Source organism: Saccostrea echinata, unplaced genomic scaffold (assembly GCF_033153115.1).
Source record: "Saccostrea echinata isolate AGI-Se365-2 ecotype Australia unplaced genomic scaffold, CSIRO_AGI_Sech_v1 ptg000037l, whole genome shotgun sequence".
NCBI classification, from domain to species: Eukaryota; Metazoa; Mollusca; class Bivalvia; order Ostreida; family Ostreidae; genus Saccostrea; species Saccostrea echinata.
Window position 1 is genome coordinate 1,077,651 of NW_026889786.1, and position 24,532 is coordinate 1,102,182.

The 24,532-nt window shown below is 32.5% G+C and overlaps 1 protein-coding gene across 1 annotated transcript in view; it reads left to right on the forward strand.

The window, feature by feature from the left end:
• The first annotated feature begins 4,680 nt into the window (after positions 1–4,680).
• LOC133200151 (tyrosine-protein phosphatase Lar-like) overlaps positions 4,681–24,532 on the forward strand; it is an 84,077-nt gene continuing 64,225 nt past the window's right edge. Inside the window, exons 1-3 of the mRNA XM_061335909.1 lie at positions 4,681–4,974; positions 14,887–14,997; positions 22,823–22,895. The gene's annotated coding sequence lies outside the window, so the exon portion shown is untranslated. The remainder of the gene's footprint in view (positions 4,975–14,886; positions 14,998–22,822; positions 22,896–24,532) is intronic.

Consider the following 24,532-nt stretch of genomic DNA (forward strand, 5'->3'; position numbering starts at 1 on the left):
GGGGAGGAATGTCATGACCTAGGAATTCAGAGGTTAACAACTATAAGGTCAGTCCACTGAAAAGGAAAAAAAAAACATCTTTTTTTGTTTTCAGTCAATGAATTGAAATTTTTTTTAGTATTCTGAATAAATACACATGGAAATTTTTTTTGCTCTAACTCACCAGTACATATAGTTTCATTATCTCTTCACCCCTGAGGAAGTTTGATCTTGTCAAAATAGATTTGATGTGGCTTTAAGATAGATTACAAATTAGTTCATATTATCAGCTCTCACAAGTTATTTTTCATATAAGAAGCAAGATCAAAACTTTGGCTATCAGAGCTGAGCCGATCCAGTGTCTTGATTAAACACTCCGTCTTGTTTGACTTCTGGTATACGATATTTTAACAAATTTACAAAAGCATACATTTTCTTGCCTGTCAAACAATGTCTACAGGAACTGGCACTGGGTAAGTAAAATGCAGAAAAAAAGTAATTGAATGCACCTGTATGAGTAAATGGCTCGTGTCTGTCTTGCTGGGCCATTTTATTTCAGGATAATAGGAACCAGGGAAGTTGTACTACTGTGGAGGTCTTAGTTTTGGTTTGGGGAGGGGTTGTTGTATGACATTTGGAAACTGTAATTCAGAACCATATAAAATGCCAGTTTATTTTATTAAATTTATTCAGTATAATTGGATTGGATATTTATCAAATGAACAACACTGGACTAGTTGTTTGCAAACTATAAATTAGAAAATAATCCATTCTTTGCTCATATTAAACAGAATTTAACAGAATTTGCTAATTAGGTGAAGGAATGGTTTATAACCCCAAGGTTATAGAAGCAAAAATGTTCAAAATGTATATCATATTCATTCCATCTGCAAGGAATGAAATGTTCATAATCACAGACCTTTGGAATGAAACAATCTGATGTCATGATAGGTGTTTAATTGCCTCAAAGAACACCCACTGCATTGTCATAAGCTTATGCAATGAGAATATTCTTAGAATTTCAACTGAAGAAAATTTGCATTCTCAAATACAGCTATATATTAAGAATCAGGAAAAGGTCATAAGAGATTTTCCATTTGAATAAGGAACAATGTAATTCTTCAGGTTTGGCCATTGTTTTCTTACCACATACCAATACATACTCCTTATGTATTTGGTTTGGCAGGGTTACATGTCGACCTAACATTATACTTATATTAGAGTAACAGGAAGTACTGTACTGTTATTGGAATACTGCTGTATTATATGGAACATACAAATGTATTGTTAGTCAAAGCTAATCCAGTGCTCTTATTAAAATACTTTTTACTTACCGGTATGTTGAACATGTGTGCATTAGATTTTATTAAGAAGCAAATAAAAAAGAATGTATGTTAGATTTTCTCCATCAATTTTATTTCTTTTGTTAATTAAGTTTATAATGACATCATCACTGCCTACTTAACTGGTGTATGTTTACAATTTTAGACATTTTTACTATGTAAAATTTTTAAACAAACTGTTCTAATTTTAAATTGGGAATTAACACAACACCCGTCTTTCCGCAGTCTTACTTCAGCCCATAGCAGTAGCTGTTAGCAAGTAAGATAGTGATTTATTAGCAACCAGAAGTGGTGAAAGATTCACATCCAAAGAACATGCAGAAAATAATAGGAAAGTGTTCATTATCAACAGGGTGTACTCGGCTTTCTCAAGAACATTATTGTTCTAGGAGTTATGTTTTGGCTAGTTCTCCAAGAGGGTTCCGACATTTTGATGGTTTAATTGTACTAGTTTATTATTTGGATGGTTTATCACAGTTTTAGCCAGAGATGTCAAAGTATGTAGCTTGTTTGGGAAAGAAAAAAAACCTATTTAACAAAGAAATTGGTTTTCATTAAGTTAGAATTGACTGCTATTGTTCTTCTAACTCTGTGATGAAATGGTCTTAGAGAAATTCTTTCTTTGTATGAAACCACTTTTTGTTCCCCACTTTTGCTGAAAGCTGTGGGATATTAATTTGGGTCTGTCCATCAGTCTCTCTGTAACAATGATGATGTCTGTTAAAGCTGATTAAGTTCTAAAATGAAATAGTTACTAAATAAAAACTTGTTCTCTTTGAGCTTTTGCAATGAAATTTTATATCACAACTTAGTATGACTTAAAGAAGGCCCCTACTAATTTTGAAGTCAAAAGTCAAAGATCTGCAATTTCAGAAATTTATAATGTCAGTTCTCTTTAAGCTTTTACAATGATTCTGTGTCATATTTCTGCGTAAACTCCTTTTTGAAGTCAAAGGCCAAGGTCATAAATTCATATATTGAGTAAAATGGTTTTTTAAAATGATAACTGTAGATGTAGGACTGGTGAGCTTTTGCAGTAGAGTGATGAGTGTCTCTATCTTCAGGAAGAACCCTCTTGATTTTGAGGCCAAAAAGTAATAGGTCAAGGCCAATTCTTTTCTCCCTCTCTCAGTTTCACCACTTCCATCCACCACTTATTCTTTTGTTAAGCAGGGGTCATCAATTCCCTGATCTACGTAACTTATTTTCTTCATTCATATATTTATGACTGAAAAAGAATCCCCCCCCCCCCCCATATTCATTAGTCTGTAGAATATTGTTAAATGTTTGTACATGTAGTTTAAATGTAGATTGGATATTGAATATTCTTTATACAGTCTGTAGTTTGGTGTAATTAAATCTTCTAGACTATAGATTTAATGTCATTAATACTTTGCACATGGTCATTCATGGTTGTCTGATTTTGAAGAGTGATGTCATGGAGAATCTTCTCGTTAATTAATAATCAGAAATTTAGCTGTGTGGTGTTGAAAAACATCTGCAATGGATCACATGTGTGTCTGATACTGAGTTACTTAATTAAAAAAGAAACATCTTCATTATTTTTAATTACTAGTTAGTGGTATTTAAGGTTCACGATGAGATCGCAGTTATTTGTTGACTATTAGCTGGAGTAAGCCGCATAAAAGAAATTTGGGGAAGAAAATTGATACAGTTGAGTCTGTATGTTTATGCTATTTATTTTTTAGACGACTAGACAAGTTAAACTTCTTCCTTAGAGGCTTTGCAGTGGTAGAAAAAGAGAGTTTGATATTTATAGCTGGGGCTTTACACAAATACCTTTATTGTAGATCATGTTTACATGTGGGTATTGGGGGGAACTCTTGTCAGATAGAACATGACGGAGCCTGAGATTGGTGCTGACAGCTACGCTGGCCCTCTACTCCACAGATAAGAAGTTGTCATAATAAACAACACCAAAAACTTATACTTCTTTTGTGAACTTCTTGAAAGTCAAGCACTTTGCTCACAATCCAGATAGTTTATTCAGTGAATTCTAATGTCAAGAAATTTGATGGTATCAGTTTTTCTTTTATGAGAGGAATATTGTTTATTTATGTGTGGTTTTTAACCTTCTGATGGTCATTAAATGATGATGCTATCAATTAAATTCTGTGCCCAATGATAAATTACTATCATTCTATATTTTGTGTTATATGAATTTTAAAAAAAAAAAAGGCTCTTGGATTGAAACATGAAAGCCTTAAATATTTCTGGAAACTCCTGCACTTATTCTCCCCTTGATAATTGAACTTTTCCATTTTTCTTATGTTTTTGTTTTTTTTAGAAAGAAAGAAAGAGAGAGGTTGTAAATTTATAAACTTGCACTACCTTGCAAAAAGGTTGGTTATGCGAAAACAGTTCATTTGAGATTGTGCTTAAGGTCACTGAACATATGAAGGACATACAGTTATAATTATAAGATAGGACTAGATATAATGAGGCTCTACTATCTACCTGAAAATGGATTGAACCACTAAAACCTCTATGAGAAAGGTATGGAGATGGCATTTTTATGACAGCAGATTCCCTGTAACTATCCAATTTAAAGAGGAGGAAGTTAGCTAAGGCATGTCAGCTTCTGAAACACAGTCCATCTTCTTTCAATTTTGCTGTAATTACTTGTGTGTTGTGTACAGTCACACATAACTCATATTGAACATTTATGTTGATAATTTGCCTGGCAAAACTTCCCACTCTACATGCATGCATAATAGGGAAATATCCCAGCAGTGGAACTGCTGTTAAATAAAGAAAAACTCAGTCTTTTACGTTCTGGGAAATTGATTTCCTATAGACTCACTAATTACACCAAAGACAGATATTGCTTCACAATAGTCAGTGGCAGCCTGAGGTTTTCCAGCACAAAACAGAAGGTTTGGGTTAAAATTCCTTTGTCTTGTAGTTATTGGAAAAAATGACATAGGTTGGCCAGGTACGCCTCGAGCACTGGTGTTACAAGAGAGGGAGTTATAGATAGGCAGTAAAAGTTAAAGGGGGGAATATATTCTTCTTTTGCAACTTTTTTCTTCTTCACTTGCATGTGTCAAAAGAATGCTGGTGATGGTGTATTGATCAAAGATGGCAAATATTGACTCCATGGATATCTGCAATTCAAATAAGCTTTGCTGGGCATCACTATATGGCTAATCCTTAGTCAGCCTATCAGATCTCACTAAAGCCAGTTGGATTTTCATCTTAGTGACAGACATATTCCAATTTTTCAATTTTACTTGTGAAACAGGACTTTTGCTATATGTTGTGCAAGTTTTTATAAACAATGCAATTCTTGGTAAAAACCTGACTGTTTGCTTTCATGAGCATCATTAAGGATAATTTGTTTGTGATTGTTTTTCTGAGTGCAGCCTTAAGTGTCTCGTACTTGAGTCGGTGGCAAAATATATGTAAACTGTGAAGGATTTTTTTTTCTCAAGATAAAAAAGAAAATCTATGAAAATTTCATTGCTTGCTGATTGATTTTTCTTTACCATTGCATATATATGCTTATAGCTGTATTACATGGTAAAAATTGGACACTATTTAGCAGAGGAGTATCTATTGATTTTTCCCCCTCTTTTGTCTGGTTTTACTCTAAAGTTTGGAACATTTTCTGCCAGATTTTGAACATTTGGTAAGTTTGAGTTTTTAACATACTACATTATAAATTATAAATGTATAAATTTTAGTTTGAATTGAATCTAGATTTTGTGATGAGTGTCTGTAGATGATATTTGTTATGATCAATATAGTGTACATTTTGATTGTATTTTGAAATTCATTTGGTTTAATAATCTTTTTCCTCTTTTTTAATGAAAACTTTCAAGAATTGAGTTTGCAATTGTAATCTTGATGTTTACATAATATATATTTAATTTAGAAAAGGAAAAAACTTAAGTCGATAGAATTGTGGCTTAGGAATTTTTTTTAAAAAGCTCTGCTCTTATGATGTGAAATCAATGAAATGAAATCTATATTATATGGAACTGCACAATTTAACGAGTAGAATAACAAATCTCTCTGACATTTCCTTTATCGTGTTAATTTTTTGGTTGCAGAGATTTAATGAGTTAATTGCAATTATATCTTGCTTTGATTACTTTCTGAATAATGAAATTCTTTTTATCATTTTTAATAATTATTTTTAAAAAAGTGTCCATGCATCTTATTCACAACTTGCTAACTGTGAGTCATCATACTAAATATTGATTTTTCTGACCGTTTTTTCATTGAAGTAGATTGAGTTTCCCTGAAAAGCCTAAAATTGCTGCTACAGTCTTACTTTTCCATCTTAGGCTCAAACAAATATACCTTTGTATAACTTTCAGAACAGTTTTTTTTCTAAGGAATTTGTTCATTCTACATTTTTCAGTAACTTAATTACTATACATACATATTTAAAAATGTAATTTATATTTTGAAGTGAAAGAATTTACTTTCAAATTGGCATGTGCACATACTATTGTACATCTGATTTTTTTTTTTTTAAACAAAATGATCCTTTTTTTCATCATTTTGGACTTTAGAAAGGTTTGTAATGATTCTACTGTGCCTTGCACTACTATAACAGATAGATGAAGTGGAGGGAGTGGTCATTTCTACTTTATTTTGTATCCACCTGGACAACATTTTAGTAAGGCTTTCACAAGACATCAGATAAATAAAGAGAATAGGTTTATTTAAGAATACTTCAATAAAAAAATCCTGGGTTGTCTACCGGTATATAGATAGTAGATATACATAATCTTTTTTGTGAATATATAATGTAATTGTTTCCAAATGAAGCATTTGGTTAATTCCAGTAAAAATGAACTAGATTCTGAAGTAATCTACCATTATCATTGAACATGAATCAGCTCAATGAAGAAATGAATCAATTATTCACATTTATGACTGAAATAGGTAGGCATCGGAATGTGCCATAATTCTGGTAAAGACCAGTAATGCAATGCTGTAGGTGTAGAGGATAAACCATTAATTAGGCAATACATGGAAAGGAACTATTGTTTAATAGGTTAACTGGGTAATTAGTGATTTTTTTCCCCACAGTAATTCAACTTTTGAAGTCTGATCTTATAGAATTATTCATGTGATCAAAGTAATGTTTAAACAATATGAAGTGTTTCAAGATGGAAAGGGGAAAAAAATTGATATTGTGAGACAATATATGACTGTCGCCAAACTCAATGACACAATTTAATTTTCATGACCATCTGCTTTGAATTTCATTGTCATCCTAAATTATCATAATGCCTTCATGAGGAAAATCTCTTTTATGTTTTGTCTGCGTTTGTAATTCCATAGGTTTCTGAAGCCTCATTGGTAAGGATGTGTGGTCCTTGATCTTTTCATTTAACATTTTTTTGAGGGATTGTGTTTAGCTTCACAAGTTATCTGGTCCGGAGCCTGTGCTGTGTTTCATCTTTGGAACTGAGGTTCGAAGAGTTGTGATTGGGATTTTTTTGTGCGTGTTAGCGATGTATATATTTTTTTTCTAGGTAATTTAGAAGTAATGATCCTTTAGCTTATTTTGGCGTGGTGCATGTTATGCAAAAACAAACATTCAATTAACAAATTATGCTACGCAAACTACTTACCAATGTATTGTAATATAATGCAGATTATACAGAGTGGAATCTCTAGTCAAGATAATTCTATATAATGTCAAAAACTTGTATCTGTTTTACATTACTCGAACACTGCCAGAAAATGTTTTGGGTTCCTCGTCAACATAACTTATGAACTGATGTTAATTAAATGGTTCTGCCTATATTGCAGCAAGTGACAGAAAATTGTAGTTACGGTGTATTCTTTATGAATTTAATCAAATTACGTCAATAATATCCATGATAATGGAAAAAAGACATTAATTATTAATGTATTTTGTTTCCTAAAGTTTTTTGATGGTATATGGCAATTAAGTACTGCATAAAGAATTTGTATTTCAAGGATTCTGTGTATTTATTATAACACTGAACAGTTACATGTAACTATTTCCTTTCCATTTCTAAACAATTATCTAACGTTTCAGCATACATCCCGACTAGGAAATAATTGGACGATAATTTGCCACTAAGTGGCACTTTTCAAATGCTAAGGATAAAGTTCAAGTCTTGACTGCATGAAATGACTCTTCAAACTTCATAATATTAGGCGAAATTGAAACCTTGTGACATTTGGTAATGCTAGGCAGTAAGGTATGCAGTACTGCATCCTCTCCCAACATCAAGTATAGATTGAACAATAGAAAAACAGATGTACGTAACCTTTGACAAATATATTGGTATTTGTTGTGTTTGTTTTTTTGTTGTTGTTTAACGTCCCTCTCGAGAATTTTTCACTCATATGGAGTTGCCACCACTTGCTGGTGGAGAGCTGCAAATTTTGACCTATACTCAGCACTCAGGGCCATTGAGCAGTGAGGGATCTTTTTCGTGCTAGCACCTACTGCGACACGGGACCTTGGTTTATATGGTCTCATCTGAAGGACCGGTCTCCACGACCCACATTGAGATTGAAACCCGGGATGTAAGGATCAACTCCTTACTCCGCGACTAGAGCAGATGCTTTAACTTGTATTAATTAATTGTGAAAACTGAGGTAGTGAAAATACTGTAAATCACCTTTTATTTGCGAGAACTTTATTTTTGAACGTAAGACTCGCATGTAAATTTGTATTAACTAAAGGTTTTTTAAAACAAAAACTAAAATAAGTTAAATTTTTGTCTCACTTATAATTTATACTAAATAACTATCTCTTGAAATAAAGTGTTGTGAAAAATTTAGTGATTGGCAGATCAGCAGTACCTAGAACTGTTATAAGACAGAATATTTTTGAAATTCGTAGAGATAGACTAGCTTGCTGTCTTCACCTAAGGCATGGCTTCAGAAAATTTTGAACCATTTCCATAATCAAATGGCATTAGGTATTTTCTTTATGGATTGATAGATAGTTTATTTTACTGGTGTATGATTTTTCTGTTATTACAATATCAAAAAACACTTAATTTTTCTTCACTTGCTGACAAAGTGACAATGAAAAATGCCTGATCTCTCAGCAGAGAATCTTTTGAAGCTGTAAGCAGGAATGTTTGAGATTTTATAACATGAAAACTCTATTTGAGATATTTGGTGTGAACTCTTGCTCCAATGGTTTAATCTGGTTTTGACTCTCAACAGAATCTAGAGAAGTGGAAGCCCCAACAGGCAGCTTGGAGACAAGTTTCCAATGAGCTGTGAAGGAAGAACATGTTGTTTTCTATGTAAATGGCATTAGCATGTTGAATCATATTAGCTATGGAGAAGGCATAATTGAAAACTGTAGGGATCACAATACATAGATCATGCGCATACTAAAAGAAAAGCATTTTATTGATTTGTTTCAGAATTGTTCTATACACAGGGGGATAAAAATGACACTTTATGGGCAAACATTTTAGCCTGGCTACAATTACCTCTCAATTCCGACTCAGTTATCTTACTGGTTGCAACAATACTGAATGGCCACATAAACACAGGAACATTAGAAGTTAATCTTTGTCCTTGAATAAGCCCTGATCCTGCTTTAGATATTTCAGACTTTCTGGGGTTGAAGATTTTATAAATTTTTAGACCTTTGGCTAACAATGAAATAATGAAGATAGTTAACTGATGGTCTTTCAAGATATGAATGCCTAAGGAAAGCTTTTCTTAATTTTATAAAACAATTTGGTCAGAATTATCTTATCCCCAGCAGGAAAATGAAAAGAGTTGTCTCCTTTTAAATTTTTTTTTCTGCTTTATTTTTGATTAGGATGTAGGCGAAAGCCTGTCCACTTCTCTAAAGAGAATAGTTATTTCCCTTGTACAATTTTCATTTTTCCATGAAATTAAAAAAAAAAGAAAAAGAAAAATCATCACACACTTATGTTATGTTTGATCTTCATATGGAAGTAGCTTTATATGCACAGAGAGATACTCTTAAAATGGTTAATATTGTGATATTCTTTTTTTTTTTTTTCATATATTAATATGAAGCTTACATCTAATTAATGTTTCAGAAAATTGTAAATCTCTGAAAACAAAATACCCAAGTTACTGTAAACCAACTATTATTTGTGTCATCTTTCATTCCCATTTTGTTAGTTTGAAATCCATCAGGGACTGCTAATTTTTCGCAACTGCAGAGGAAACATTCAGCAAAAACCCACTATGTAATAATTAGTTCTTGGCAAGAAATATTCGTAATAAAAGTGAAATGTTTGAAAGTAAAAGAAGGTTGCAAAACTTGTGGATATTTCTTTCACACAAATAAAAGTTGGCCATTTTAGATGCATTTGGTAACAAATCATTGACATGTTTCAGTAAATTTAATGATCAGGAGTTTTACAGGCCAGGGTAATGTCTCTTTCCTAAATAGGGAATAAGCAAAAGATTTCTGAAAATGTAAAAAATGAACATTAATTCATTATGATATGGCTTGTTTTTGGCACTGATATCTAGCTGTCTTAATAAAATTTTTCAGAGTCATAATTTGAATGGAATTAATTTCAACTTTAAGTATATCCTCCTCATGAACCTTGACATGGTATCATTCTCAAAGTCAAGGTCATTAAATGGAAGATTGATTGGGGATTAAGGAGACATTCATTTTTTGGACTAAAAACCATCCATTTCTCTGATTATTTTGTATCATATTCTCCATTGCCTTCTAAAACACATATCCATCATTGTCTATTTCATCACAGGATGTAATTATGCAGAAAATTCCATATCTTGATGAATTTAATGTTGAAATTTTTGGATGCAGCAGAATATAATATCTCAAAATTGCTTATTGCAGTTTTCCCCCCCTTGATATGTAGGTCATAGTCTTGGTAATAAGCTTTCCTATTATATCATGGAATTATTTGTTACATTACAACGATGAACTAACTAACGAGGTAAAATTTTAACATTTGATGGAGATTCTAAGATATTTTTCTTACCATTCTTATGCCTAAAAAATTCCAAATAAATGTTGAAAGCATTATCTGACGGTGATTAAGTTAATTTGCCGGTATTACGGTTTTACCAAGTATTACTTCCTGTATATTGTCGTTGTTTTTTGGTATTGGCAGATCTGTCACTATAAACTTTGATTTATGACTCTTTTAGAAAATTAAAAAGCATATGCTTGTTTGCCAATATGATACTGATAGTAATACTATTGTGCTATGATGGTCTATCAAATGATTCATGGCAGGCTGAAGAGAAAATTTGCTCAGTTTTATCTCATGATAAAGGTGGTACTTAATTGTGCAATGTAATATTCTTTTATTGCCAGATGACATTCAGAATATAATGAGGAATAAATGCATAAATGTCAGTAAGATTATTAAAGTGTTCTAACATGTCTTTGAAATGAGCATATTTGAATTTATATAGAACATAAAAGGTAGGGTGATTCATTGAATCTCTTACATCAAGTGAGTATGGTGAAAGATCAAAATTTCAGGTCACCAGTTTACTTTTTGTTTCACATTCACAAAAGGAATTTTTTTTATTACAAAAAACTTTCAAGAAATACTAATGTCTCTTTTTTTCATATTTAAAAAAAAAAATGCTTTTTGACCCCAATTTTGAATTTAGAATTAATTTAACTGTATCCGGATCTGTTAATTGCTGAGTTTGCAAGCAGATTGTCAAAGAACCTTTTATTCAAAGTACCCACATATAGAAAAGTCAAATTAAAACTGCATGTAGACACAGAAATTAAGAGGCCAGCAAATACAGAAATCAAATGAAACCAAACCTTCAAAAGACCTTTTCATCTAAATATTTGTCATTCATCAATAAAATGGAATTAAAAGTTCTGAACATTGAGGTAAACCATGTCACCTGGTGCAGCCATTGATTGTTAATTAGCAATCAATCTCATCAAGGTAGAATAAACTAGAATGTAAGATCAGTCGATTCCAGGGACATGAAAAATTGATCAAAAAACCAATATCTAAAAAGCATCAAAGTCCTGCAAATGAGAGACCCTCTCCAGACTCGAGCAGTCAATAATGTTTACCCAGGCCTTTTTATTGGTGTCCATTATTATAATTGTTGGAACACAAATCTTACCAAACATTTATTAGTTTAATCCAGTGCTCTTTTTGAAAGCCGTAACCATTAGCAAACACCGGGTGCTGGAACCTGGATCTTTTGGTCACACAATCTGGATGAGACTGATTGCTCTAGTTGGTATGTAGCAATTGAAGGTTCTGTGGACCAGGAAATTTTATCTAATTTTGATGATAATTCTAAAAGCACCTTTGATAATGCTCTATAAGCTGCTTGACATGGAGTATAAAGGATTTCTCTGTCATTAATATCTTACAATTTGGATTGAGGAGTACTTTTTGGCACCTGTATCATTTCTGTCCTATTTCATGTTTGCATACATTTTTTATCCCCTCACAGTGAAGTTGGAGGGGATATAGTAATGCACTTGTGTGTGGGTGAGTGAGTGAGTGCAGGTGTAACATAAGTTACATATGAAATAATTTATATCGGGATTGATGTGCCCTTTTGCAAGAGGATACTCCACTTTGCAGTGCCCTTGTTTTCTTTCTAATTGTCAGTTATTCTCTCTCTTTTTGTCTCTCTTGAACCTTTTTAAGATCATCTGAATCACACAGATGACCTTTTGGTGTTTGTGTCCATTGGTGTTGTTGCATCTGACATGCACCAATTTTCCAGCTTTTTTTCCCTGGGATTATTAGTTTCCTGATTAGTTTCCTGAAACTAATTGACTGAATTGAACCAAAATTGATATGTAGCTTCTTTATGGGAAGAAAGACAACAAAATTAATCTCATGGTCCCTGCACTCCTGTGGTGGGGTAGGGCCAAAACCTTCAAGAGAACATCATTATTCCTGGACAAACTGTTTGTTGTTTCAGCTCTAGCTGTATCAAAGCAAATTTTCTTATCATATCTGAGTTTAAATCCTGCCAAGAGTTACCAATTAAAACTTTAATGTAAAAGGGGGAGGGGATCCAGCATATGTGCTTGGATTTTGCAACTGAGATTCATGGGTCAAAAATTTGGAATGAAATCCTACATCCAAGTTTTGTAGTAGGCAAAGATCCCTTATTGATTGGCCTAAATCCATAGACACATGTCTAACTTTAGCACCTCACTTACAGCTGGTCTTGATGTGAATGAAAAATTATACTAGGGATGTAAAAATACATTTTATTAATTAATCAGTGCTTTTATTTGGTCAGAAAAATTGTCATGTCTTTCATAACGACAGATGCAATAACTCGGGGAAAATATTTTAATTTTCTCTCTGTGTAATCAATACATGAAGATCTTATTACAGCAACTGAAATATGTGTGAAATGGGTTATGAATCGGTGATTGCATGTCATTGACACTTCATTCTGAAGAGGGATAAAGATGTTATCAACTCCATAATATTGACAGAGATTTTGAAAATCAGGTATTTTGGTATTAGCTGCGCAAATGTTTGTTAACATTATTGCGAAAAGGTAGAGACAGATCATGAAATGATTTAAAGTGTAGGGGGTTATTGAAATTTCTTGGCCAAGATGTTGAGCATGGTGGGAAAAGTCAAGCCAAATCAATACCAAAGGTTGGATTTTGTTGCTTTTTAAGGCTAACGAAGTTCCATCTCTTCTGAAGTGTGAAGACTCTTCCACAAAATACTTGGTTTTTTGTTTTTTTAGGTTCTTCATCCCTTTGTTCACTCTGTTACAAAAAGTAAGAATCATTTGTCATATTGAGAGTTACCTCTCTTATTAGGGGGGTCAGTGAACCTTAAACCTTTCTATTGTGGATAATATTTAAAAGAACAGGTGCGTAAAATTCATTGTTTGGCTGGAAATGAGAACATTCAAGATTATGATTTGATAGAGAATTGGTTTGTACATGTACAGTGGAGCCTTGTTAATCCGGAAACCAGTAATCTGGACACCTCTCCTTTAAGACAAAATTTTAGGGGAACAGAATTAACATATCTACAAATTATAAAGTGTCTGTTTTGAGAATCAAGATGCTTCATTGATGTTGATGATTTGCTTGGGGACTCAAGCATCCAGATTAAATGGTTGTGAAGAGAAGTATTTGCAATTAAAAAAGGTCACAAAACTCGTGGATTTAATAAAAGCTGGTTTTCAAAAATATCAAAGTTGGGGAAAAATCTTGAAAGTCAGTTGAATTGTAGAAGTGATAGATATGGACAGATGTACACCAGTTCTAAAAATGGGATCATTTAAAGAGTATTTGTTTGGATTTAATGTTTCTTTTTGTTGAAATTTTCTCTTCCAACCCCAATACTACAGATCTTTTCTTGATGTCAGATTGTCTCATTGATAGATGTAATGAAAAGATGTCACAGATAACATTCACCAAACTTACACATTATATAATGTTATAGACTTTTAAAAAGCTTACAGAATCAGAGAGCTTGGTGTTTTATTTACTCCAGAATGTCAATATGTATTAGATAAAATATTTATAAAGATTCAGACCTTTACAGAAAAACATGGAATGAAAATATTTTGTATTCCAGTATTTTTTTAACTCCTAGTACATTTAGAAAGGAGATACGGTGCAATAAATTTTAATCTGTTATAAATTATTAAGCAGTTCATCTTTCTGAATTTTTAATTAGTAGCACATTGAAATGAAATTAATTTAAATAATTTGAATAGGCTTATTATTATGGTTAGATCCCCTAAGACTTCCTGTTGAGAGGATATTTTTTACTAGTACTTGTCGCAGTTTTAGATGTTGGATTTGCTTTGAAATAACTTTGTTCCATAACTTTGACATATAGTTGATACAGTGAGCATACCAAAAGCTTAAAACACAGAATGGTGTTGACACAAAACGGGAATAAACCGTCTTCAGTAACTAAGTTCTTTCATTGATTTCTTGCCAGGGGCTTGATTTGAAGGTAATATAGGGTATCAATTAACTTCCATTATAAATCTATTCACCGTTTCTGAATCCCTTGTATTTGCTGCAAAAACAACATCAGTCGGAAACAAAAGAATACCAAGTTTATTGATTTGTGTATGGAGAGCTAGAGGCAAACGAGAAAAAATTCTAACAGTCGTGATTATTAACTTACGCATGACACATAGAAAAGTTAACTTTTTCCAGAGAATTTCAGGATTTAAGGACTTTCCTAATGAATTCTCAACATCGAAGAAAAGAATTTGAGGGATTTATAAAGCAGTAATGGAGTAATGTTCCTAATTTCTTCTCGTTTCCTCTCTTTTAAGGGAATCAATAATAATGTCTTGTTAGAGCGGCATCGTGGAAGGCTTTAACATGATTAGTGATAAAACGCTAGAATTGAATGATGATGTGACTATATGTGTCTTTGTTTGTAGACTGAATCTGTCAAGAGAAGCTCCAGAATTAAGGGAGTTTCTGATGGGAACAATTATTTCTCAGGGAACATGAACAATCTGGCCAGAATTCACCATTTCATCACAATGTTTGTTTCATGTTCTTGTATTGTTTATTTTAATAATATCTCAACTTTTTTTCTTATCATTGTAGACTTAGATATGCTGATCCCAGAAGAAATTGTTACTAGTCATTGAAAAGCTGCAGAACAGAAATTCTTTTGTGATTATACAACATTGAACAGGATTTAATTATCGGTTTAAGGTAATGAGATATGTGTATGATATCATATATTGATTTTACTCTGTCTCTTATGAAATCCATGAATGCAGTATGTCTCCTTGCAGTAAATTGACCAATGCAGTCAAAGCCCTGTGGCAGTTTATATATATATTATTATATATCAAACACTGCCATTCAGTGGAGTTCTAAAGTTGTAGATTTAAGGGTTTTCTTGTTGAACCAGTTGAAAGATCTTTTTTAGTTTGAGTGCTTTCTTATAAACATCATTTTTAAAATTATCAAGTTCAGAGGTTTTCTTCCCCTGAATCAAGGGAGAATGATATATCAAGTGAAATTTTGTTTTCCATTTACAACACATAATGTTCTCAGTATTTTAAAAGATCTTGTCTGTCTCATGTTCAGTAAAATTGTAGCTAGGAGGAGATGGTTTGGTTTAATGGACAGTAAATACAGACAAGGGGAGATAATTCCAGAGCCAATTAGGCAATTCAATATATTTAATCATAAAGATGTGCTTTGTTGATTGGCATATCCATGAAATTCTTATAGCATTCCAGGGTCAAAGTAGTACATGGTTTGGTTTTAATGGACAGTAAAGTAGGAACAAGTGATGAAAAAGGGGAGATAATTCAGTGCAAATTAAGTAATTCAATAATTATTGAAGCATAAAAATGCACTTTGTTCAGGTATGTGGCACATATTCATGAAATCTTAATGATGTTTGTTATTTATCAGTAAGTTCATGAGGTACTAGTACTTAGAATATTGCTTGGGTATAAATAAATAAATGACAGAAATTGTTCACATTGAGAAAGGAAGGGGATGAATGACAGACATTGTTCACAATTAAGTGAGAGATGGAATGCAGAGACATGAAAGAGACTGCCATCATACTGAGAATTATCACAAATCACAACATTGATGAAACCAGAGAAATTTATATCCACCTTCAATAATAATTTATTTTTCTTACTTTTCCACTGATTCTTGTTGTTGGTGCCATCTTATCGGTTAAGTTTTTATTTTGCTGGAGTCAGAGTGATAACATTACCTTCCTGATGATGTCGGAGATATGTTGTCTTTTATATGTGTAAATGTTAAGGAAGTCGAGATACAGAGGACAGAATGAAACAAGTAATGATGCTGTAATGTCAGGGATAATTATCGGAATTTTCTCTATATACACAATTAAGCTTTCCTTAGTTATTGAATTTCAGCATAGAGTTTTGATAATGGTGCTGCTGATCATAAAATATTAAAGACTAACAACCGGTCAGGCAAGGGTCAGACAATATTGCAATAGCTGAAACATTTCAAATATACAAAAATTCAGTATAGATAAAGATGGCGAAATATTGAATCCAGTCCAGATGTGTAACATTAGTGAATGAAGTTTTTAAGTAAATATACATGGCATGTAAGCATTGCATCTGTTGAAAAATGTTAACTTTCACACAAAATTCAGCTTTCTCATAGTATTGACATTCTCCACTAATTCTTAAGGGCAAACAACCTAAGATATTGGATCACTATAAATGACATATAACTATTTTATGAGGCAAAACAAGTATTGTCTATAATTATAGATCATTTCATTGGGTTGATTTGTTTTATTTTAATTTTGGTTTAAGTTATTGTGATACCAAGTATACTTTGATAGCTGTGGAACTGTTTTCTGGGAAATAAAATACAGAAAGACATACCAGAGAGCTATAGATCCATCCACTGAAAAAAAATCTTTTTTTAAAAATCCTCTTTTATTATTATATGTTTAATACAGCAACATTTTTTGTCACAAGCATTTCTCTCATTAGATGTACTCCCCAACCTAAAGCATGGTATCCTTTAGTTTTAAATATTTTGTAATTTTACTCTTTATATCTGTGGACTTGGGATGTGAAAGTTTCTACTCCATGGTATATGATAAAGGGGCATAATTCTATATATAACCATGTTTCACATATTTAGCTTTTTTGTAACTGTTGAAAAGTACACAAATGAACAAGAGTAGAAGTAAAGTATACATTTAATTAACAGATACCATGCTTTAGGCTGAAGGATGTATATAATGCAAGAAATAATACCTGAAATTTGTGACAAGAAAGTGTCACCATAAATCCAAGATCTTTTTTTTTTCAGTGAGTGGATATTTTATTAATGAGTTGCAGAGTTTGTACTTCATAGAATACACATAATAGAGTGTAATATTCAAAAGAAATTAAAATTTGTTTGGGAAAAAATTCTTGTAATTTATTTAATGGGGAACTTCTGAGTCATGCCTCCTATTCCCAGACAAAAGGCACATTACAAAGTATCAATACATGAACATGCGAACAAAAAAAAAACTTGCATCTGATGTCAAACACATTAATCTAGTTTGTTTCTGGTCATGGAAATGAGGTGTTAAGGATTGAATTCATCCATGATTTAGAAGATTGTTGTCTTACCAAGTCTGTGTGTGTGAGTCTGACAAAGGGATTATTAACCCAGGCCTAATCGATACACTGAAGAGGAAAAAACTGTGCAAATGCCATCATTCCTGCATAATAAATAGCTAATGCCTCTCTGGAAGATCCTTTGGATTGTTCCAGTAATTCCGTGGATATTGTCCGGATCAGGAAAAGTGTCTTTAGGTTGTTATTTGTTCCGTAAGTGTTTTGTATGCCTTGTTCTTCTCTGGAGGGATTAGCAAACAGAGATGGTAATTAATGGGCACATCAATCATTCACAATCAGCCTTATAATATTTGCTGTTTATCCAGAAATGGAATGTATATATGTTCCATTTATAGAATAGTTACTGGTGTTCAGATTTAATGGGTATTGCTGCACTAAAAAGTAATTTGAAACTTTTAGGACAGAATGAAACTATTTCAGACATGATTCAGAAAGGGACATTTGCTTGCCCTAGTGAAATTTATAAAAAAATATTTATTAAAAAAATTTAAATTGTTTGGTGTCATATCTAAGTGTTATCTTACTAGAGTTTAGTTGTACTCACTATAGACTGTGTATATTTGCATTGAAATAATATTTTTTAGAAAAGATTTCGGAAGTTTTGTTTGTGTGTGTTTTGGGGGGATGGGGTGGGGTTATGACTTTATTGTTATAGACATTTTGTTCTTCTCTAAGGCTAATAATTGTTCACTGATTACTATGTTATGTGCTGATGCGGTAATAACAATATCCCCCCCCCCCCCCCTTAGAAGTGAAGTTTCTGACAAACACAGAATGCAAGTACATAGTTTATACAGAATATTTCATAATTAACCTTTTAAGATTGCTGTTTAATTACCTATGCTATGCAGATTATTATTTTTACATGAACTGTGACCCATGACCAGAATAATACATATGAGAAAGTTAATGTTATTGAGTAAGTCTTCAGTTCATTTCTAATGCATCTGAGAGTGCATAATTAATGTTTCATCTCAAGCCTTAAGGGTCATTGTGGGGCTTGTGAAAACTGAGGACCTTGACCATCTGTCTAACAAGAACCATATCTCCATCTGCCAGAGTTTGGGGGAGGGTAATTAATCAAATATAATTAGCTTGACATATATGCATGTACATGGTGTATGTATCAGAATATTCATAATGCATTGAATAGTAGAGCTTTTATAAATGGAATTTAATTGTATGCATGAAAAAAAGGGAAATTTATATACTAGCTTGTACATTATATACATAGTTTAACCAGATGCTGGAAAAATTAAGTTTGTGAGATGTTCTCAATCTTGAAAACTTTTCTCACATTAAAAAAGTCTTCATATTGCTTGCAGATAGTTTAAATGGAAAAATAACTTTTAAAGTGCTGCTTTGTAGATATTTAAAAAAAATCTACTCACATTATATATTTTTTATTCAGCTTTAAGCCTATAATATAAATAAGAAAATAAGTTCATATAGATTATACATAATAAAAAAAATGTTTCAAATTCAGTGTATTATTAATGTGAAGCTTTAAAAGTCTAAAGTTAAAATGTTTGCTCATGTCACATGCACAGTTTGATTTGTGATCGAGGCATAAAAGGGTAGCATGCTGCCATTACAGCTTTTGTTACAGACTGGCTTCCAACTATTTTTTGTCTCATCTGCTTGCTAATAGATTTCTTTTATTTCTATGGAAACCAAATCTCTTGTTGCTGTCAATATCAGGAGAATTCAATAGAACTATTCACACACAATGACATGATACAAGCAGACATGTTATCTTTGTTTGTTAATGCTGCCGAATACTGTTATGTCAAGACTTTGATCAATGCCGCAACATGGGCAAGGGTTAAAACACACCAACTCTAGAGATTCACTAGTATCAATATACATATGTCATAAAATCTTCTTGTGTCTTTATGCCTCAAAGGCTCTCAGAAGACTCCCATTATGTGTGGCATTTTAGTTGTTAGACGCTGCCACGTTATCATGCTAGTGGCCTAATGGAATAGTATGTGGAATAGTTTAAAAACTATTAAGCACAATTTTAGGTACACTGTACAAAATTAGGGCCTCTCTAAATCATTAAAAATGACGTTTCTGTTAAAAATGATGGTGGAAAATGTCTTTGGTATCAATTTGACATAGTTTGAATTGTATAGCTTGAACGAAAGAATTTGAATCATATTGTGTGAAGTTCTTTTGGGAAATCTCCAAAGAGATCTATTCAGAATCCTCAGCACAGAGAGTGCTTGACAGGATATTCCTGTTTATAAAAAGTGTACATTTAAAAATAAAGGTCAGCAAGAAATCTGTTTGATGCATTCTGTCTGTCACTGAGCTAACACTCCGGTCTGTGTTCCATTCTGTGTGGCATATTTATGTTAAAGTCATTATCAGCTGATCACAGCACAGAATGTCTGAGATTAATGTGAGATACTGAAAAATTTGGTGCCCAGCTGATCAAAAATTTGTCATTTCTGAATTATGTTATTACAGGCAGGGGGTATTCAGAAACATCTGTTGTGTGAAGGAATTTCTACCATTTTTTTTTTTAAATTAATTTCCTTTCATGGATAAATTGATTGAAACCAAGAAATTTCAACCAGTCATTGGTGAAGCATATTAATCTTCAGTTCTGATTGGTTCTTCTCTCAGATTCGAATTATTGATTTTGCAAAAATGTAGGCCTACAAATAAATAAATATTAATAATGCTTTTTAGAGCATATCTTCAACCAATGAGGATGGAATGCTAGAGTGTACATACTTTGAATTACATGAGATTTAATGAGAACATTAAGAAAACTATAAAACTATGCAGTTATAATCTAGCTAATAATTTCTCCTTTAAAACAAGAAATGACTGCACCCTACTTAAAATAAGAAATATTGATTCATTTTATTAGAGATTCATGCATGAATTTCTTTGTTGTGGATGTGGAGAAAGGGAAATAACCCCTTCATTCACTCCTAAAAATAAAATCAATGTTGAAATTAAAATAAATATTTTTAGGTCACCTTAGTCACTCAGGTGACCTATTGCTATCTGTTTTCATCCACTGTCATGTATAGTTCATTGTCAGTCATAAAGTTCTGAATATTCTTCGTTTCTTCTCTGGAACCCCTGAAACAATTTCAATCAAGTTTAATATATAGCATTTATGGGCAAAGAGAGAAAAAATTGTGAATTTCATGGACCCTGTCCCCCTAGGGCCTAAAGGGTAAGGGGCAAAGCCATCAAAATTAATGCAACTTTTAAAAATCTTTTTCTTTACTCCTGGACATCAAGCTGATGGCATGACTGTAATAAACTTTGAGCCCACTACTAAAATTGTTAAATTCTGGCTCCCAGGCAGTGGTTGTGGACTTAGGGTGGGGCTTTATTGATCATAGAGTGAAAATGCGTAAATCCTTTAAAAAGCTTCTCTGTCCCAGGCTATTGAGCAGACAAACTAAGTGCATGCTTATAAAGATCCTTTATTTGCCATTTCCAAGATTGTGAAATTATGACCCCTGGGTCAGAGGTTTTGGTGTTAAGGTTGGGCTCTATTGGTTATATAGTTCTTTTAAAGTCTTCTTCTCTGCACCTGGGTTTTTAGCAAACAAAGTAAATTAATGGTTATAATAAGCAAGATTGCCTCTTCCAAATTTGTGAATTTGTGATTGGATCAGGTGTGCTGGTGTTAGGGTGCGGCTGTAAATATACTATTGCATTGTCATGGTGAATACCTTTTCCAAATATATTAATTTCTTGTCCTCAGGGTCAGAGGTTCTGGTGTTAGGTTAGGGCTCTATTGATTATATAGTTAAAATACATTTTTTTGGTCAGGTAGACATGTAAATAAGAGATAAATAAAATGAGACAAAAATACCTAACTTTGTACAATAAATGTTCTTGAAAAGGATTGTGATTGGTTTACTATGTGTGCTCAAGCTCTGTTGTGTATTATGCATGGTGATAGTGACAATTGAGAGAGTTTTAGCACTGGCAAGTACAGGCAAGTAAATAGATCTACTTTACGATTTGTTAGTACTAGACTACCAATTTTGTTGATCCCTGATTGTCCTATTTCTCTTGCCTTTGGGCAACATATCTGGATCCTTAACAGTGTTGTAATTTACTCAGGTGACCATTAAGGCCCTTGGGTCTCTTCTTTGTTATAAGATTCCCACGCAGAAGAAATCATCAAACTACAAAAATAACAGAAATTGAAGAAAATTTAATGGTCATCTAGGAATGAAATGCTAGTACATGTATCAGAATATGTAAATTTAAAAACAAGGGTCTTTTATTTATGGCTCGATCTGCTATTTACTATATAAACATACCAATAATTGTCCATAAAAAAATTATGGAAATCTATGTGTATAATACATCTGTGTCGTTTTGACCAAAGAGTGAATAATTTTAGAATATTTCCATTTCTATTTGTTTTCTCTGTGATAACTCTTTAAAAGTTAGTTGAGTTGATTTCTTGATCATTCTACTGGAATGTAAATTTCGCCAAGCGAAAGGTCAGGAGCTAAGAAGGCCTTAAGCTAATATGCATGTAATTCTCATGCAGCTGTCTTTGTGTCTGACGCTAAGGAGGCCTAATATGCATGTAATTCCCGTGCGGCTGTCTTTGTGTTTGACGTAGTGGGTGGGGACTATTGAAATTGACATGTGAGGCCTCTTGTAATTTAATCTATTAGTCCACATTTTTAAAATGGAAATATAAGGAATCACTGTCTAGTTAGTAGAGTATGCCAGGGACATCAACGATAGTTGGAAACATGGAATAATTTATGCATAACAGGCTTTGCCCGTTATGCAAATTATCCCACATTAATGATTTCCAACTATCGTTGATGCCCTGGCATACTCTACTAAAAGACAGTGATTCCTTAAATAAGTGTGTGCCCTGTAGTGTATCTGACAAAATGCTTTTCCAGCATATTCATGTGAACTGAGATTATTTACTCAAATCTTAGAGAGAAAATAATGTATACTTATACAAAATTAACCTATTTAATTACAATCTCTTAAATACATATGTGTTTTGTATATAAATAACTCTTTTCTAAATGCCATGAATAAGATCAGTTTCAAGTAAAGAAAGTTTTCCCTATTAACCTCATTAATTCAAAAGCTCATAACTCTGTCCGTCTATTATACTGTATTGGTTTAATTCTCCTCTAGATTGCAATAGAGGGGTTATTTAGTCCCTTTCAAAAAGCTTTCAGTGGAGAATTTAAAATATGAAATGATTCTTTTGGAGTTGCTACCAATTACTATTAATTAGTGCAATCAAGCTGTGAGAAAGAGTTTTATTACATTACTCATTAATAAAAGTGTCAAATAATTAGAACAGTCATAATGTTATTGTATCTTTTTATTGACATTATAAATGTTGATATTGTTACTTGCAGACTGATTGAGAAAATGTAGACACAAAGGAACCATCTGTCAATGTGGTGCTATATTTAAATGGTTCATGAATTGGTAAGTAACGAATAAACAGCAGTTGTCTCTCTTTGTTCAACTCTGTGTATTTCATTGAGTTGTAACAAACAGTCTATCACAGGCACTTGACGCTATATTTTTTTTCTATTAGGGGAGTTAAGAAAGAAATATATGACTTCATGTTTCTGAGATTAATTAAATGATGATGGAAAAATTAGTAATTTAATATTTTGGCATAATCTTTTGAGTGCTAGCCTATAATTCATAAATGCACTGTCAAAATATGGATTTTTTTTAACTGTCAATTTACTAAACCATCATACTCTATGACCTGATTGTTTTCGTACTTATTTTTGAATAATATAGGAACACAGACAGTATGTATTTTAAACTTAAAAATTATATACAAAAAAGTATTTATTTTTTTAGTTGAGCTCCTAAACATATTGAACTACTTGAAGTGAAAATTGTATTGAAGTTAAGTTTCATGTAAATTTTCTTGCATCTTTTCATGTTTCAAACAATGCATCATTAAACGAAAGTTGCAATGAATAATAAAATCATAAGTATAATTATCATTTACTAAAAACAAAAGTGCTGAAATTTAGATTAGATTTACATTATCAAATCCATTAAAGAACTTTATGGGAAATAAAGGCAGGAATGAATAAAGGAAGTTAATTTCACTGTTAATAGTAATTACATTTTCCAGTATAATGTATTTTGTCATTATATTACATCATTCTAATGAACATACTGAGGACCACCACCCTGAGGTTATTGTTGTAGCCAAATAATATTGCAAAACACACAGTAGTTTTTAAAAATTCACAACTGCACAGTTCTTTTGATGTAATATGACAAGGTGGCATGGGCTAAATATTTTTAACTTTAGTGTATAAGATAACAATATATGTGTGATGATCCATGAACAAATGCCTATAGGCTTTATCTCCCTTTGTACTGTGACAAAAGACACATCAAGACTTGCACCATAGGAAATGCAACAAGGTCTCTGATTGGCTGATTCATTTAAAAGCAATGTTATTGGTATGTGTACCTGGGACTGTATGGGAAGGACTAGCTTTTCCTTTGGATGGATGTTTTAGCTGCACTGGACCTCTAGAGAGGATATTTATTATGGGAAATTTGTGACATAATTCAGAGGAATTTACTATTATTATTTAACATAGGTAATAGTTGAAAAAGTGGTTTTTGTGAATGAGAGAAGACCAGGTGTCTTCACTGACCCGTGGCTGTGGGCACTGATTGTGTATTGTAGTGTCCCATTGTACACTGTATGACTTCATTCATTCATGAAATTTACTGACTGTAACTTAATTGCCTTTTCTTAAAAGCATTGCTGTCAAACTTAAATTTCTCCTTTTTGGAGACTAGGAATTTTTGGCTATAAAGAAAGTTCTTTTTCATGAAGAAGGAGAGGTGTAATTAATTTGCCCCCTAATATTTCACCAGTGATTCACTGTGTTATCTCTTGGTCTGTTCTCTGAATGGGCCCTGTCCTATCCAGCTGGAAAATAAGTGTTGCCTTTATGAGGGGAAGATGACTTTAAAAACCAGTGTTAGATAAATCTAAAAGTTTATGGAAGGAAAATTTAAACAAGAGAATTAACTCATCACTTTGCCTATTGGAGGACTTGATTTTATCATTGTGT